The following is a 15,012-nucleotide window of genomic DNA, read 5'->3' on the forward strand; positions in this document are numbered from 1 at the left end:
CTCCTTCCTTCGCCCATGTGACCGCGGGCGCCCGCTCGGCCGCGCGCGCCCTCGCTCCCCTCCCCCTCTCGCCTTGTCTCCCCGCGCCTCCGCGGCCGCGCGCCACGACCCCCTCCCCGCCACGGCCCCCGCGCGTCCCCGCTTTAGCACGCTCCCGTGCTTGGCACGCGCGGCCCGTTCGCGGGGCACGCTTACTCTGCTCAGGCCTGTGAGCCCCCACTCCCATTAGCCCCGTGCAGGCACGCGCCTTCTCCCCCGCTGGCACGCTCGCCCGCCCTGGCACGCGTGGCACCCTCACTCTCGCCCTTTCTCGGGCGCGCCCTCCAGACAGCTGTGGCCCCTGTGCTTCACGCGCAGCCCGGGCCGCGGGTCTCACAAACGCGCGCGCACACATACACGCACACCCACTCCGCCCGCTCCCCCAGGGCGACTGGGCGCGCACCCACCCCCAGGGATAGCTCATTCACACTCACTCTCTCACTCAGTCTTGGCCAGGTCTCTTCTGCGCACACTCTCCTGTGTTCAGGCCCTGAGTGTCTCGAACTGACACCTTGACAAACCCGGGGCCAACTCTGGGGTCCTCCCTCCAGAATCATCGTGAGAGGAGCGCAAGACCGAGCCCCCAGCCCCCACTTTGAGTAAAAGAAACCATCCGGCTCCCCTCCTCCCTTATTCCTACTGCCACCAGCAACGACTCCACTCCTAGTCACATACAGACAAAACCCTGGCTCCAGGGAAAGCGGGCTTTGCGTTTCCGTAACACGGGATGAACCAAACTGGGAGCCCAGGTCCTCCTTTCACTCCATGTCTCTGATGACACCACTACCACTACCTTCTTCTTTCTCTATCCCCAGGGACACCTGGCCTGGGAAGAAGCCTCCATAGGATGAAGGGAATAGGGAGGCTGCGCCCTTAATGCCTGGTGGGGCAATTCCAGCACGTGGGGCAACCCTCCACTAGCCTGGCGCTGGAGGCTCACCCTTTGATCCTTCCTTTTGCAGCATGGGCCTCTGAGGGGCCAGTGAGCTCACTTCACTCGCCCCCGGGCCTCCTGTCTGGCTGCAACATGGGAGATTAAGGATAGACAACCTGATCAACTTCTGAGGCCACTCGAGAGAGCAGCAGAGAGTGGGATGCCAAAAAGAGAACAAGAGGTCCACCCGCTTCCACCCCTCGGATATTTCACCCGGCCTTTGACCCATAATCCCCAGCCCCTTCAGGGAACTGCTCCGTGGCTGAGGGTGAAGGGAGGGAAATTTCTCGCTGTTTCCTCACACCCTTCCCCAGCAGGCTGCCTACAACGCCCGGGCCCTTTCCCAACAAATGCCTCAGGGACTCCCATTGCAGAGGAAAACCTTCCGGCCACTGCCAGGGCTTTTCACTTTCACTTCCATGACCGCAGAATCCCCTTGGTACAACCGTCAGGGGTCAATCAGGGCTGACGCTCAGAAAGGGCTATCTAGGGATTAAGGGCACACAGCGAAATAACTGCGTCTAGCTGAGGTCCAACCCAAACTCACCCACAGTAGATGTTCTCTAATTGGCTTTTCTGGGCCCACTACCCTTCAAAACCCCAAGCAGTGAACCTTTTTAAGATGGTGGGTGCAGGTAAGGAGCGCGGACAGTAAGGAATTGCCCCTCGCCTTGCGCAGAAGCTTAGCCTTGGCGAGGTTAGGGGCCGATGGGCCTGGGTATCTACACCGGGTACGGGAAGGACGGACCGGCGTCGAGATCTGCGGGTCCTGGTGGACTGACTTGACTTCCAGATGCTGCTTCTTTCTGCTGGTTGGGAGCAGTCAGGAATTCCTCCCTGGGCCAACGTTCCCTTGCCATCTAGGGACGCGGAGGCTGCCATCGTCCGTGCCGCAGTCCCCAGTGCAGGGCACGGTTCCCACCGAACGACCAGAGTACAGAAACCCGACGTATCGTTGTGTGGGAGGATGCAGAATGAGGACAGGCGCACGTCCGACAAGTGTCCTGGGGTCTGTCGGTCATCAGCATCTGGCGCGGGACCCAGCAGCCAAGCTTACTTCCCCTGGGCCGCAGCGACACCTGGCGGGAAGTGCTGGATGTATGTTTCCCTCAGGCTGTGGCTTTCGCTAGGCGCTGAGGCCTCCGCGTACTCACCCTACAGAACTTCCAGGGTGCTGCGCCCTCTCGCCGCTGTCACGGCTCAGAACCTGATTTTACTTCAAACCTGAGCTGGGGGAACAGACTACTCGCAGGTTTGCGTTCCTACCACCCTCAGATGTCTTATCTGCACACTGACCTCTGAGATTCGGTGCTGAATCCTCCCATGTCTCCCTACCACCTTGGGAGCAAAGCTAGGCTTCGTAGGCCAGGCTTCAAAGCCCTACAGGATCCCACGGCGTTTCCTCTCCAGCTTTCTTCAAGCTGGTATCCCTGGCGGGCGCAAGCTTTGCGCCAGCCCCTTTCTCTATCCTCTTATCCTTACCCTTAAGCCAAACATCACTTCCCTGACACCTCTCTCCAATCCCCTTCAGCACATTCACTGCTTCCCCAGTCTTCAACATCCACCTCTCCGGTTAGGGAGGGTCAGGAAGTTCTCTCCCCTAGGCTGGAACCCCTGTGCTCTACAAGCAATGGAGATACCAGATTTGTGAAGATTGTGAGGCCCTGGGAAATTGGGGGAAGTACATGAGTTTGGGTTGCTAGAATTTTGTACTAACCACGAAAGGGGGCTGTATGGCCATGACTTCTCCACCTTGGCAGGTGACTTAAACTTGGATCACCTCCCACTCCTAGCAGTCATTGAGCCATCCCAAGCCTTTGGACAGCAAAGACTCTTCCCCATTTCTACTTATCTATCTCCAAGGAAGGAATGCCTATTACCTACATCTATGATTGCCTTTGCAGTATTCCCCCAGGAAATGGAAAACATTTCTCACCTACTATACCATCAGAAAGTTCCACTGTGGGACACATCCCTGGTTATCCAAAGTTACAATCTCACACACAGGTCTACAAGTGCCAAACACACTATTCAAGTACCCAGTCTCAAAGAATAAAATATATGTATTCAAACCTCACTATGGCACAGAGTCCCTTGTTGGATTAGGAACGAGAGGTCCCAAAAGAGTGGGACTGAGTCCTGGATTCACACTTACACACTATACACACACAGGCACAGGCACACATAGAGTGTGTGTGTCACACAAACACACACGCAGTCACACACGATCTCAATCATACTGGGGTTTGGCGGGTCGGGGCGGGCTCTGGGAGGCAGTTACGTAAACGCCCTTACAGCCCCCCCTCGCTCCCCCTTACTCCCCCCTGCTTCCTCACGCAGTGCCAGCGCCCGGGGCGGCTTGGCCGGGGCCCGGGAACAGCTCGGCCTCGCGGAGGCTCCAGGCGCCGAGAAACCCGATCCCACACAGCCCGGGGCCGACTCAGGGAGGGGGGCCCAGAGCCCCTCCACTTAGGGTCCAGCCCAGCCCCCCAGGGACGATGCACCCACTCCTACCCTGAAACAGCTCCCAGCACCATCCTAGGATAACACCTGGGGCCCGCTGGCAACCCCCACATTCTTCAGTCTTCTTCCTGGAATCCTATTGCCTGGATGACTGCCTCTGTGTGCCTTGACCCTTCCAACCTCTGGCATCAGAAAAGGGCAAAGATTCCCTAAAGGTAGGAGATGGGGGAGGGCTGAAATCACAATGGGGGAAGCTAAGTATTCAGCCTGAAATTGCCCCCAATTCTCTGGAGCTATCTCCTCTTCCCTCCTCTCCAGAGCTCTCTAATTCCACTCTTATAAAGGGGTTTTCACTACTGCTCCAGTCTCCGTGCCTACCTGCTTGCGGATTCCAGGATATTCTATCAGAATTCTACAGTATTCAGATAGGTCCAAGTCCGCCCTTTCCTCTCTTTGGTATCAGTGGGAAGTTCTAACTCGAGTCTAATCCCAGTTCTTCCTATTTTGCTAGAAAGAAATTTTGAAGGTAACCTAAGGCATTGGGGAACCAAATCCCTAGAAGAAGGAAGGTTTAAGGCTCAGGAAACTTCTGGAAGTCAGAAGTCTGAGAGGAGGAGAGAGAAGGTCTCTTTTTACGCTCCTCCAATATAGCCCACCTCACTCTGGAGCCTAAACTCCATTTTTCATAATAACTTTTGAGTATCCACTTGGGCTGCCCAGACCTAAGCAGAAAGGGAATTTCCCCCTATGTTCTCTGTTAATGAACAAAACATTTCATGTTGAAATTCTTCCTCTGCCCCCAGTCCAATGTCTCCAGCAACACCCCTCCCCACAACTGATCAAGCAGGGGGAACACTAGGAGGAGGGTATCAGAGAAGGGGAGAAGCCTCTAGGGGAAGCATAATTTATATTGGGGGTCATCTTTTAAATAAATAATTAGGATGGCTTTTTTCTTCCATTTTTGGCTAAAATTACCCACTCTTGTGGCAGCTTCCCAGAAAGGGCGGCGGGAGGGTGCTGGAGCTGTCCCGAGGCCCAGGACATGGCCCCCCTCCCCTGGGCGAGGAGCCTTCCCCAAGTTGTTTTCCTGGTCTCTTCCTCTTGGATGTTTTTTTGATTATTAATCATATTTTCCATCCACAGGCTTAGTCCAGACCCTCACCCCCTAGGGTCAGGGCTGGACAGAGGAAGGAAGAGTTCCAGGAAGATGAGTTGGGGACAAGATGGGCAATGACCCCTGGCCTTGGCTGACCTAAAAGAAGCTGGTAGTGGCATGTCACAGATCACATTCTCACCACTGTGGCATGTAGTAGGGGCCATTCTCAAGCAATATAAGCAGAGTAAATGAATGAACAGGTGTCTAGTTTTCATAGCACCCAGCTGGCACTGGAAAGCAAAGCCCTTGGTGTTGGTCCTCTTATGCTCAGACAGGGAAGCATCCCAAAGAAGGGGAGTCACCTGCCCAGAATCACTCAGCAAGTTAATGCTAGAGCCAGAGTAGTATCTCAGGAATGCTAATGGCTCCTGTTATGCATAAGTCAGCCAATAAATATGTATTGAGTACCTACTATTGATTTAAGTATAAGCATCAATCTAAGTACAGCAGTGAGCCACACAAAAACCCCTGCTCTCTCCAGCATGTAGAGCAACTAGATTCCATACATTGCTCATGTATGTGTAAGTTGGTACCACCACTTTGGAACACTGTTTAGCAGGATCTAATAAGCTGAACATGTGTATATCCAAGGACCCAGCAATTCCATTCCCAGATATGTACCCAAAAGATATGACCAAATATATTCACCAAAAATGTTCATAGTAGCTTTATCCGTACATAATAGCTCCAAACTGAAAACAATCCAAATAGTGATATAGTCACAGCAATGGAAAAAAAAAAAAACCCAAGTATAGCTACATTTGACAATATGGATGAGTCTCATAGACAGAGTGTTGAGCAAGGGAAAAAAAAAAACACACAAAAACATGCTGAATGATTTTATTTATTTAAAGCCCTACAAACTAAACTAAAATTCCAGATGCAATTCAACCTGAATCCACAAGGTTTATGCACTTTGATGTTTATTTTTTGCCTTAAAACATTTTTTTTTTAATTCCCTGACCTCATAGGACTTATATTCTAGTCAGGGAGGATGGATACTAAAAAAAAAAAAAAAATTAGAAAATTATACAGTTTGTTCATGCAAAAGCTCAATTTCTGATTCCCAAACCCCCTCAGCCTGTCACCTAAGAGAAGCTTAAACTAAGACTCTTTGTCTTCTCTCAGTGCCATACATTTTGTGTTATAGTGGTTAGTGTAACGTCTAATGATCTAGTTAGTTGTGTGATGCCTGGGAACCCCATGAGGACAGCTCTGTGGCCTCCATCTTCAGCCACCCAGTGCTGAGTCTGGCATAAAACAAGTTCTCCTAACAACTGAAATAGATTTAAATAAATGTTGAATGAGTGAATGATGCAAGCAAGGAAGTAGGATTACCTTGGCTTGTGAGAAGTAAACCCAAGCTCTAAGGCACAGGGAAGAAAGCCTATGTGAATGGGTTGCAGCCTTTAAGGATAGGAAAGGATTTAGTAAGAGTGAGGAATTAAACAGAGACCTGGAAAGTAGGATGAGGCAGCCTAAGTGGCTCAGAGATCACATCCTAAAATACTTTTGAACTCAAGGCCATGGAGACTTGGAAGGGCATAATGTAGGTAAGGAACACAAGCACATTTGAGTTTCAGCAAGATCACTGAGGCATTGGGTAGGAGGGTCAGACTTCCTGCCTGACCTGGGACAAAGCCATGGCGCTGTCTCCTTCAAGACAGGGCCTTGAGGGAGAAGAGGACACTCTAATTCATCTTCTCCATCTGTTCCCTTGAACTCTGGAGGAACCCCCATGCCATGTATACACAGAAAACAGACTCCCCTCTATACTTGGACCTGTGTTTACTCCCCTAAGTACCCTCCCTGGAGTCTGGGTTAAGTTTGGAAAAAAAAAAGCAGGTGAGCAAAGAGGGAACAGAGGATCCAGATGGAATATGGGGGAGAGGGACAAGAAGGACAGGGAAACTCAGCAGCAGAGGACTTTGTGTATTTGAAAGCAAGAACAGTGACACTACAGATTTGAAAAATCTGTGCAATTTTTCATTTTGCAAAAAATTCACATGAAGCTGGATGTGGTGGCACTTGACTGCAATCCCAGCTACTCAGAAGGCTGAAGCAGGAGGATTGCAAGTTTGAAGCCAGCCTGGGCAATTTAATGAGGCTCCATCTCAAAATTTACAATGAATGAATGAATGAATAAATAGGGCTGGGAACGTAGCTCAATGGTAGAGCGCTCCTGGGTTCAATCCCAATAAAACACACACACACACACACACACACACACACACACACACTCACACACACACACACACACACACTGCATGAAACTAATTCCCTGCTCAGAAGCACATAGTTCCTTTTTGCCTTTCTACCCCAGCACACTCAGATCCACACCCCCATCCCCCCATTCTTCATAGTGGAGGCATCTGTCCTCAAAGGATTCTCCCCTTCTAGTACCTGATCCCTGCTGCTATAGACCTGATCCCTGCTGCTATAGAACTGCCTCCCTGGTCACAGGGCCGGGATTTCCAAGAAAGACCAAGGCCATCTGCCCCCAAGATAGATTCTTTTTCTTCACTTCCCATGGCTCCAGTCCTGACCAGCCAGTCATTCCCTGGGGTAGGAGTGAGGGAAGAAAAGAGGCCCAACTTCCCCCCACCAGAAACTCAAATGTGGTAACTGGGAAGACAGAAAATTCAGAAATGTGGAGACTGAATGCCAGAGACACCAAGTCCCAGGGAAAGAGACAGAGGCAGAGGAGAGTCCAAGAGAGAAAATTGAATTTAATTCAGTTCAACAGACATTTATTAGCGCCTACTGTGTGCCAGGCCCAGAGGGAACATTGTGTACAAAAGCACAGACAACTCCCAGGTTTTTGGCATGAGTGACTGGGAGATGATGGTGCCATTCACAGAGCTGGGAGCGAGGAGAGCCTTGACATGTCCAGCTGAAGGGTCCGGGAATGATAACGAAGCAGAGGAAAGAATGGGGAGGGCAGAGAGGTTCTCAAATTAGTGAGGGCTAGCTGGCTGGAGGTGTGTAGTCTCTGTTCAACAGTTCTTGGTGCCTCTGTGCCCAGCAGAGGCTTGGATATTCCTCAAAGTCTCAGACTGACCGTTATGTTGGAACTGCAGGATGATGAGATAGACATCAGAGAGCAGGGAAGGAATGTGATAAGAGAGGGAGAGAAGGAGATTAAGGTTGAAACCCTGGGAAAGAGGCGGAGACAAGGGACTCCCAGAAGACGGGGAAGATATGGTCTAGTCTCTAGAGGTAGAAGGAGAGACAGGAGTCAGGGTTTCATGAGACTGAAAATCACCTGGTGAGGTTAAGAAAGAGCCCAGGGTTTTATCAGCCAGTGGTGGGGTGGGGCCAGTGAAATCAAGCTGGGGCTATGAAGCTGGATACCACAGACCCCTCCATAGGGATCTATGAGCACAGCATAAACAATTCCTTCCCCAGTCTCCCTGTTGTTCCCAGGAGCCTGTGTGGTTTGGGAGCCTCTCTCAGGCAGGCACAAGGACAGAAGAGAATGAAAAAGCTCCCTAAGGCCCTTAGACTTATATCCCTGAGCTTCTTCCCTGGAGGTTTCTGAGCCTTCCTCAAGCTCAGGAGTATGTAGTGGTCAGGGAACCCTAGGGACACTGGGAGTAATTGAAACCAGGGCTAAGACATTAGAAACCATAACGCCAACTCCCTGGCTCCCCCAGGATAGCTCCTGGTTTTCTTCCCGCCCCGATCCTCCCTGTTGTTGACAGCTTGGCTCTCCCAGGCCCCCACCAGCTGGGCTGCTGACCCTCCTCCCCAAACCAACTAGAAGGGGCCTCCAACCAGAAGGTACCCAAAGGCAGCCCTGGGGAGTTCTTCTTTGCTCAGACAACCTCAGTGTATGCTGGGCTAACCTCCTTGTTTTGAAGAGTCCCAAATTCTAGTCTTGAAACCCTTTTTGCAGAACCTATTTAGGGGGTTGAAGTTAGACAATGGGAATGATTTCTCAATAGTAAAAAGGGAACATTGTGTAGGTAAGGAACACAAGCACATTTGAGTTTCAGCAAGATCACTGAGGTAGAAGAGGGAGGTAGATATGGAGAAGAAGTGCCTCTCAACTAACAGGTGCTTAATAAATACATGGGGAAGGAAGGTCTTAAAACCTGGTTCCACCAGAGGAAGTTATTGGCTGGCAGATCCGCAGCAGTGGCAAGACAGGCTGACACTAGAGTGGTAGGAGAGGGAGGTCTCCAAGCTTGGGTTCCCTTCCCAACTCTCTCCTTGCTTTGGAATCTCTTTCCCTTTCTCCCTCTCTCTCCCTCCCCAGTTCTTGTCCCTGACAGAAAGGACTGGAAGTTGCACTTTTGTCAGTCTGATGGGAAGGCCCTCCCCTTGCACAGCTGCCTGAAAATTCCAGGATTTCTAGATTCCCCAAGAGCGCTGGTGTGGGAATCTGTCCCCGCCTGTGTCTCTATGCTATGTCTGTCCCTGGCTCTTCAGCCAGATTGAGGGGTTTGAATACCTACTCTGGTTTTGTTACTTCAGGAATGTGACTTAATGTCTCAATTACTTCAGAAGTAAAATGGGCCTCAATTACCTCAGGAGTAAAATGGGATCATAATAGTGCCTATTTCCTAGGACTGCTATAAAGATTAAGTTAAATGAGATAATCCAGTCAAGTGCTTAGCACAAGCCTGGTAGATGTTAAAGCCACTTTATTATATGGCTTTGTCATGTTCCCAATACACGTCTCTGTCTCCTTCTCTGCTGTGGCCTTTCTCTCATCTCTCTATCTACATCATCCCCTCTCAGTGTTTGACTGTCTCTCTCTTTCCATCTCTCTCCTGATCTTTTGCTCTCCCTGTGTCTGGCTCTGCAACTTTGTAGCATCCCCAGAAAACCCTGTTTGACTACTCCAATACCCTGGCGCACAGCTAGGGTGGGCTAGGGTTGGGGTGCCCAGGGAGACTTTTAATTCAAACATGGAATTCCCAGCAGCAGGATCACGCCTGGGCCTGAACATGGTGAATCACAGTCAGTGGGGAGAGTACTCATGTCTGTGGCCCTTCCTGGCTGGGCAGGAGAGTCGGGGGCTTGGCCCAACAGCCTCTTGGAGGAGGGGGACTTGCCCTGACTGCTTTGGCTGCCTGCACACTTGGGCCCAGGCCAAATCCCCCATGACTGGTGCCTGCCAGGAAGTGAAGCAATCTGCTCAGAACCCAGGACTGAAAGAGGAAGCCCTCTACCTCCACACAGAGTGACTTACTACCCTCAAAATACTCTGGAACCTCCCGTACCCCATCCTAAACTCTATATGGAAGCATGTTGCCTTCATAGCTCTAGTTTTCTTTGTCTCTCAACCTTGACCCATGACATATACTTTTTGGACTCCCAAACAGAGATAGGAAACTGTGAGAGGTTGAAGACTCTGGGTTCTGCATCTGGCCAAAGAGATCCTTCTTCAGAGTGAGGGGTTGGAGGGGACACAAGAAGTCCAGATTTCCTTTCTGTGTCACTGTGGACCTGTGAAAGCAGAGGGCATGGTGTAGAATAGGTGTTCATCAAATGCAAACCAATGGTAAGAAGGCAAACAGAAGACCTCAAACAAGGAATTAGACAGCTGAGACTAGCAAGTGGGAACATGGATAGACCATAGAAAGGCTGCTGCTGTACTTTGTGGCTCAGCAAAGAGTCTTCTCTGGGGGCCAGGATTGGTCTCAACTAGCCCCAGACGCCCCCACACCTGGGCCTCTGCCAGTCCCTACACGTCAGCTCTTGGGCAGAGGGCCAAATGGGTGAGCAACTAAGACTCTCCCCTCACTTTCTTATTCCCAAATCATCATTGCCTTAAGGTGCCCACCAGCTTCAAGAAGAGAGAGAGCTGGGTCTACAAACCCAGAGAAGGAGAAATATTGGATGGGGTCACACAGCAGGCAGAAGCCAGGACAGAAGTCCTGGTGTCCTGGCAGCAAGCCTGGGTCTGTCATGGGAATCCTGTGCCAACAATGTGACAGGAGCCAGATCTGAAACGGGATTTTACGTGGGGAGAGTGCCTAGGAATTGAACATGTGGGCAGCTAGGCCAAGGGTGGAGCATCCCATCAAGAAAGGACAGATGTGCAGCTTCCTGTCCTTCCCATCAGACAGAGGCAAGTACTGGGACAAAAGATTTCAGAGAGATAGAATCAGAGCAAAAGAGAGAAGGGAGAACCTGGGAGAGAGACCAAGAAATAGAAACTCAGAGACACAGTCAGACAGAAAAGAACAGATACATAGAGAAAGGCATATGTGAGCCAGAGACCAGAGACAGGGAAATGCAGAAGGAGGAAGACCCACGGGATTAAAGATGCAGAGACAGGGATAAGGAGAGACAGGAAGTCAGAGACAAACAGTATTTTAGTCACAAATCAACAGTGGTATGGAGACAGATGCAGACAGAGAAACTCAGAGACTAGGAGACAGAGAAAAAACAGGTGGGAAGAAGACAGAGAGAGAGAGAGAGGAGAGAAAGATCAAGAGAAATAGAGAGATGGTGAGAGAAAAAGGAAGAGAGAGACAAAGAATGAGATGAAGAATGAGATAAAAATATTGGGAGTGGGGAAAGCGGCAAGAGAGGAGAGTTTCCTGGTCTCAGTCTCTCCAGCCTGATCTCCCCAGGGTGTGGCCCTCCCCCTTGCTATTCTCTGGTTTCCATAGCAACAAAGAGGGCAGCAAATCTGCATACACATTTACATCCTTTCTATCTGCATAATTCAACAGGTTACTGTGCATATTCATGAGACTGGGAATGAAGGTGACTCTTCAATCCCTGCTCAAAACCTGGCTATAGTGTCCCCTGTTAGCTGCACATGGTCATGGCTCCAGGACTGGCCTTACAGGTCCTGACCTGAAATTTCAAGACCCTGCTAACAACATTCCAATTCCTCTTGCTCCCAAACACTCCCTTGTATTCTGCTTCCAGGCCTTTTCCTCAGGTTATGCTCCTCTGCCTTCTGGGGTTGCCCCTCCCTCAGCATCCTTCCTGCTAACCAACAGTACGCGCGCGCGCGCGCGCGCGCGCGCGCGCGCACACACACACACACACACACACACACACACACACACACAAACTCTGGTAAGTAGGGAGTGGTGAGAGAATGCAGGGAGTGAGTAATGCTCACCCTGGCTCTATAGCAGAGGAAACCACTAGGCAACACTCCTATCTGAGGACACATGAAAGGGTTACATTGAGAGGGTCTGACTTGTAGGACAAGCTGACAGATCTACCTAGAGAGAAGAACCTAGAATGCAGTGGCCTCCATATGGGAGCTGACAGAGCCTCTTGTTATAGCCAGAATAATCAGAAGAGCTAGAATGGAGTCTAAAGAAGCCCCAGGAACAGAGAGGCTATGGCAGTTTATATGGTAGGGAAGAGAGTGTTTAAGGCCAAGAGCCTTTCAGACTGCCAGGTATTGAATGCCCTTGTGGCCCAGGAGAAGCTTCTCCAGGGGCTGTCTGGTCATAATTTTGGCTTCACCATCTTCCTGCAGGTCCCTTTGGCAGCCTCCTCATTGCTATTTCTGCCCTATGCTTCTGCCCTATCCAGTTCACTCTGCACACTGTAGCAACCAGAGCTCTCACTCTAAAACACAATCTGATATTTATTTTACTCTCTCTTCAGAGCCTTCAGTGACTCTCCATCACCCCCATGACAAAGTCTAAGCACCCTGATCAGACTGTAGGTTTCTAGTCCAGTCCCCACTCACCTCTCAGCCTCATTCTCATATGCCCTGTCTTGAACTTCATGCTTCAGAGATCATCTCTATACTTTTCCCCTCTCTCTATGCCTTAGTTTGTGCCTTCCCTTCACCTGAAAAAATGTCCTATTCACATCTCTCCTAACTAACTGTTCTTCATGATTCCACACAGACATCACCTCCTCTTCTGCTTTGGCCTCAAAGACTGGACTAGGGACTCTGACTTCTGCCATAATGAACTTTCCTAATCTCTGTACCTCTTACACCTCAGTTACACTCCTATTAAAAGGTGAAATAAGTGAAATGATCTATATATGTGGCTATACCCCTCATGGGGTTGTAAGTTCTGAGTCCAAGGACTATCTTTGTCACACCATGGATAATTGTTAGCTATTTGTTGGATAACTAAGAGGTCATCGAGCCCCTTGAGGGCTCAATTTCAAGCCTAGATTGTATCTTCTCTGTGTCTTGAGGCCTCTAGGAACCTATGCACAGACCCTGCAAAGGGAAGGGACTATCCCTTTGCAAATGCTACCATCTTGTGGCCATATTTAACAGTGCCACCAGAACATCTATCCAAAGCAAGGAGAAATGGGGAAGCCAAATGCCCAGCAAAAAGGTCCAATTTCTGAGATATAGGATGGGGTCCAGTCAGGTAGTAGGGAGTGGGAAGGTAGGCCCTGAAGGAGTTTTCAGAGGCTAGCCATGGTGTCCTCTGAATACTCTTGATGAGTTTCAAACATACAGAATGACAAGGGCAAAAACTCAGAGGAGGAAAATCTTAATGGTGCTTGGGAAGGATGAGGCATTCATGTGGTCAGAACGCAGGGTCCAAGGAGACCAAACCAAAGATGGACTGAGTTATGGGTGGCAGCCAAACAATGAGATCCTTTAGACCATTCATTGAACACAGTTGAATCTTGTCCTCTAATCTAGGAATTGGAAGCTAAGGGAGCAGAGGATTGACAGGATCAGATTTAGGTATGGCTACACACGTGGAAGCTTAGTATTTATTCATTCACTCGTTAAATATTTATAGAATACCTACAATGTGCCAGTGGTGTTCAAGATTCCTAGGTTTCATCAATGAATAAAACAAAGACCCCTGACCTTTTGAACTTATATTCTCATTAGGTGAAGATAATAAACAAATATAGTATTTTTAAGAAGCAAATCATTGGGGTTGGGATTGTGGATCAGAGGTAGAGGACTCTCATACCATGTGTGAGGCACTTGGTTCGATCCTCAGCACCACATAAAAATTAAATAAAGATATTGTGTTCACCTATAACTAAAAAATAAATATTTAAAAAAAAAAAGAAGCAAATTATTGCTTCTCTCGGTCTACAGAGAGATGGCCATTATTTGTCAGTTCTGACAAATAAACTCTCATGTGTATCTCTGAAAAAAAAAAGAAGCAAATTATATTTAGAAGGTCAAGAATACATTTTAAAAAACAGGATAAGAGAAAACAAAAGTTCTGGCCTGTAATTTTAAGTGGAGTGGACACATAGGCTTCATTTAGGCAACATTTGAGTAAAGACTTAGAGGAGGGAGATAACCATACAGGTCTCTGAGCAAGAGCATTCTAAACAAAGGAACAGCTAGTGGCTTGGTTTGGAGGGGTGATCAAGGAAAGTAGATCAGGGAGACCAGTCAGGAGACTGTTGGAAGATACTGAGGGGCACAAACCAACATAGGCTGTGAAGATAGAGACCTTGGAGGCAAAATTGGCAGGACTTGGTACCTGCCTCGATATGGGAAGCATGTAATACTATATTATGTTATCCATTTCAAGGATAACAAATATGAAGCTATATATGCTGCCTCTAGGGCAAGTATGAGAATGGTCAACACATTCCATTCTGGATGACTCTATTGATTACCTGGATGCTCCTCCCCTGACCCTGCTTCCTAATTAACTTGATCTTTAGTGACTTTTCCTCCAGACTACCCGCTGGATACCCTCATGTCCACAGATGAATACTATCAGCCTTTTTTTTTTTTTTTTTAACCAGGGATTGAACTCAGGGGCACTTAACCACTGAGCCCCATCTCCAGCCCTATTTTGTATTTTATTTAGAAACAAGATCTCTCTGACTTGCTTAGTACCTTGCTTTTGCTGAACTCTCAATTCTCTTGCCTCAGCCTCCTGAGCTGCTAGGATTATAGATGTGCACCACCGTGCCCTGCCCTATCAGCTTTTAATACTCTCAAACCTGCTGACTTCTCCATCTTATCATTTCACTGTTATGGGTGGAATTGCCCCCACCCCCAAAAAATAAAAAGACATAACATCCTAACTCACAGTATGTCAGAATGTTATCTTATTTGGAAATAGGGTCTTTACAGATGCAATCAAGTTATGATGAAGGGTAGACCCTCATCCAATATAACTGGGTTTACAAGGAAGGGAATTTGGATAAAAACAGACACAAAAGGAATACGGTATGGAGATGCACAGGGAAAATGCCATATGAGACAGAAAATTGAAATGGTGCATCTATATGTGAAGAATGTCAAAGATTGTTGCCAAACCATCAAAAATTAGGAGGCAAGAGAGGACTCCCAATAGGTTTCAGGAGAATGGCCCTGCTAACACCTTTATTTTGGACTTCTGGTCTCTGGAACAGTAAATAAAAAACAATAAATCAATAAACAATAAATCCTGTTGTTCTAAGCTACCCTTATTTTGTTACAACAGCCTTAAGAAACAAATACAGCTACAATATTCCTCCTCTTCTATGGTAC

This window comes from Urocitellus parryii, chromosome 4 (assembly GCF_045843805.1).
Source record: "Urocitellus parryii isolate mUroPar1 chromosome 4, mUroPar1.hap1, whole genome shotgun sequence".
Taxonomy (NCBI): Eukaryota; Metazoa; Chordata; class Mammalia; order Rodentia; family Sciuridae; genus Urocitellus; species Urocitellus parryii.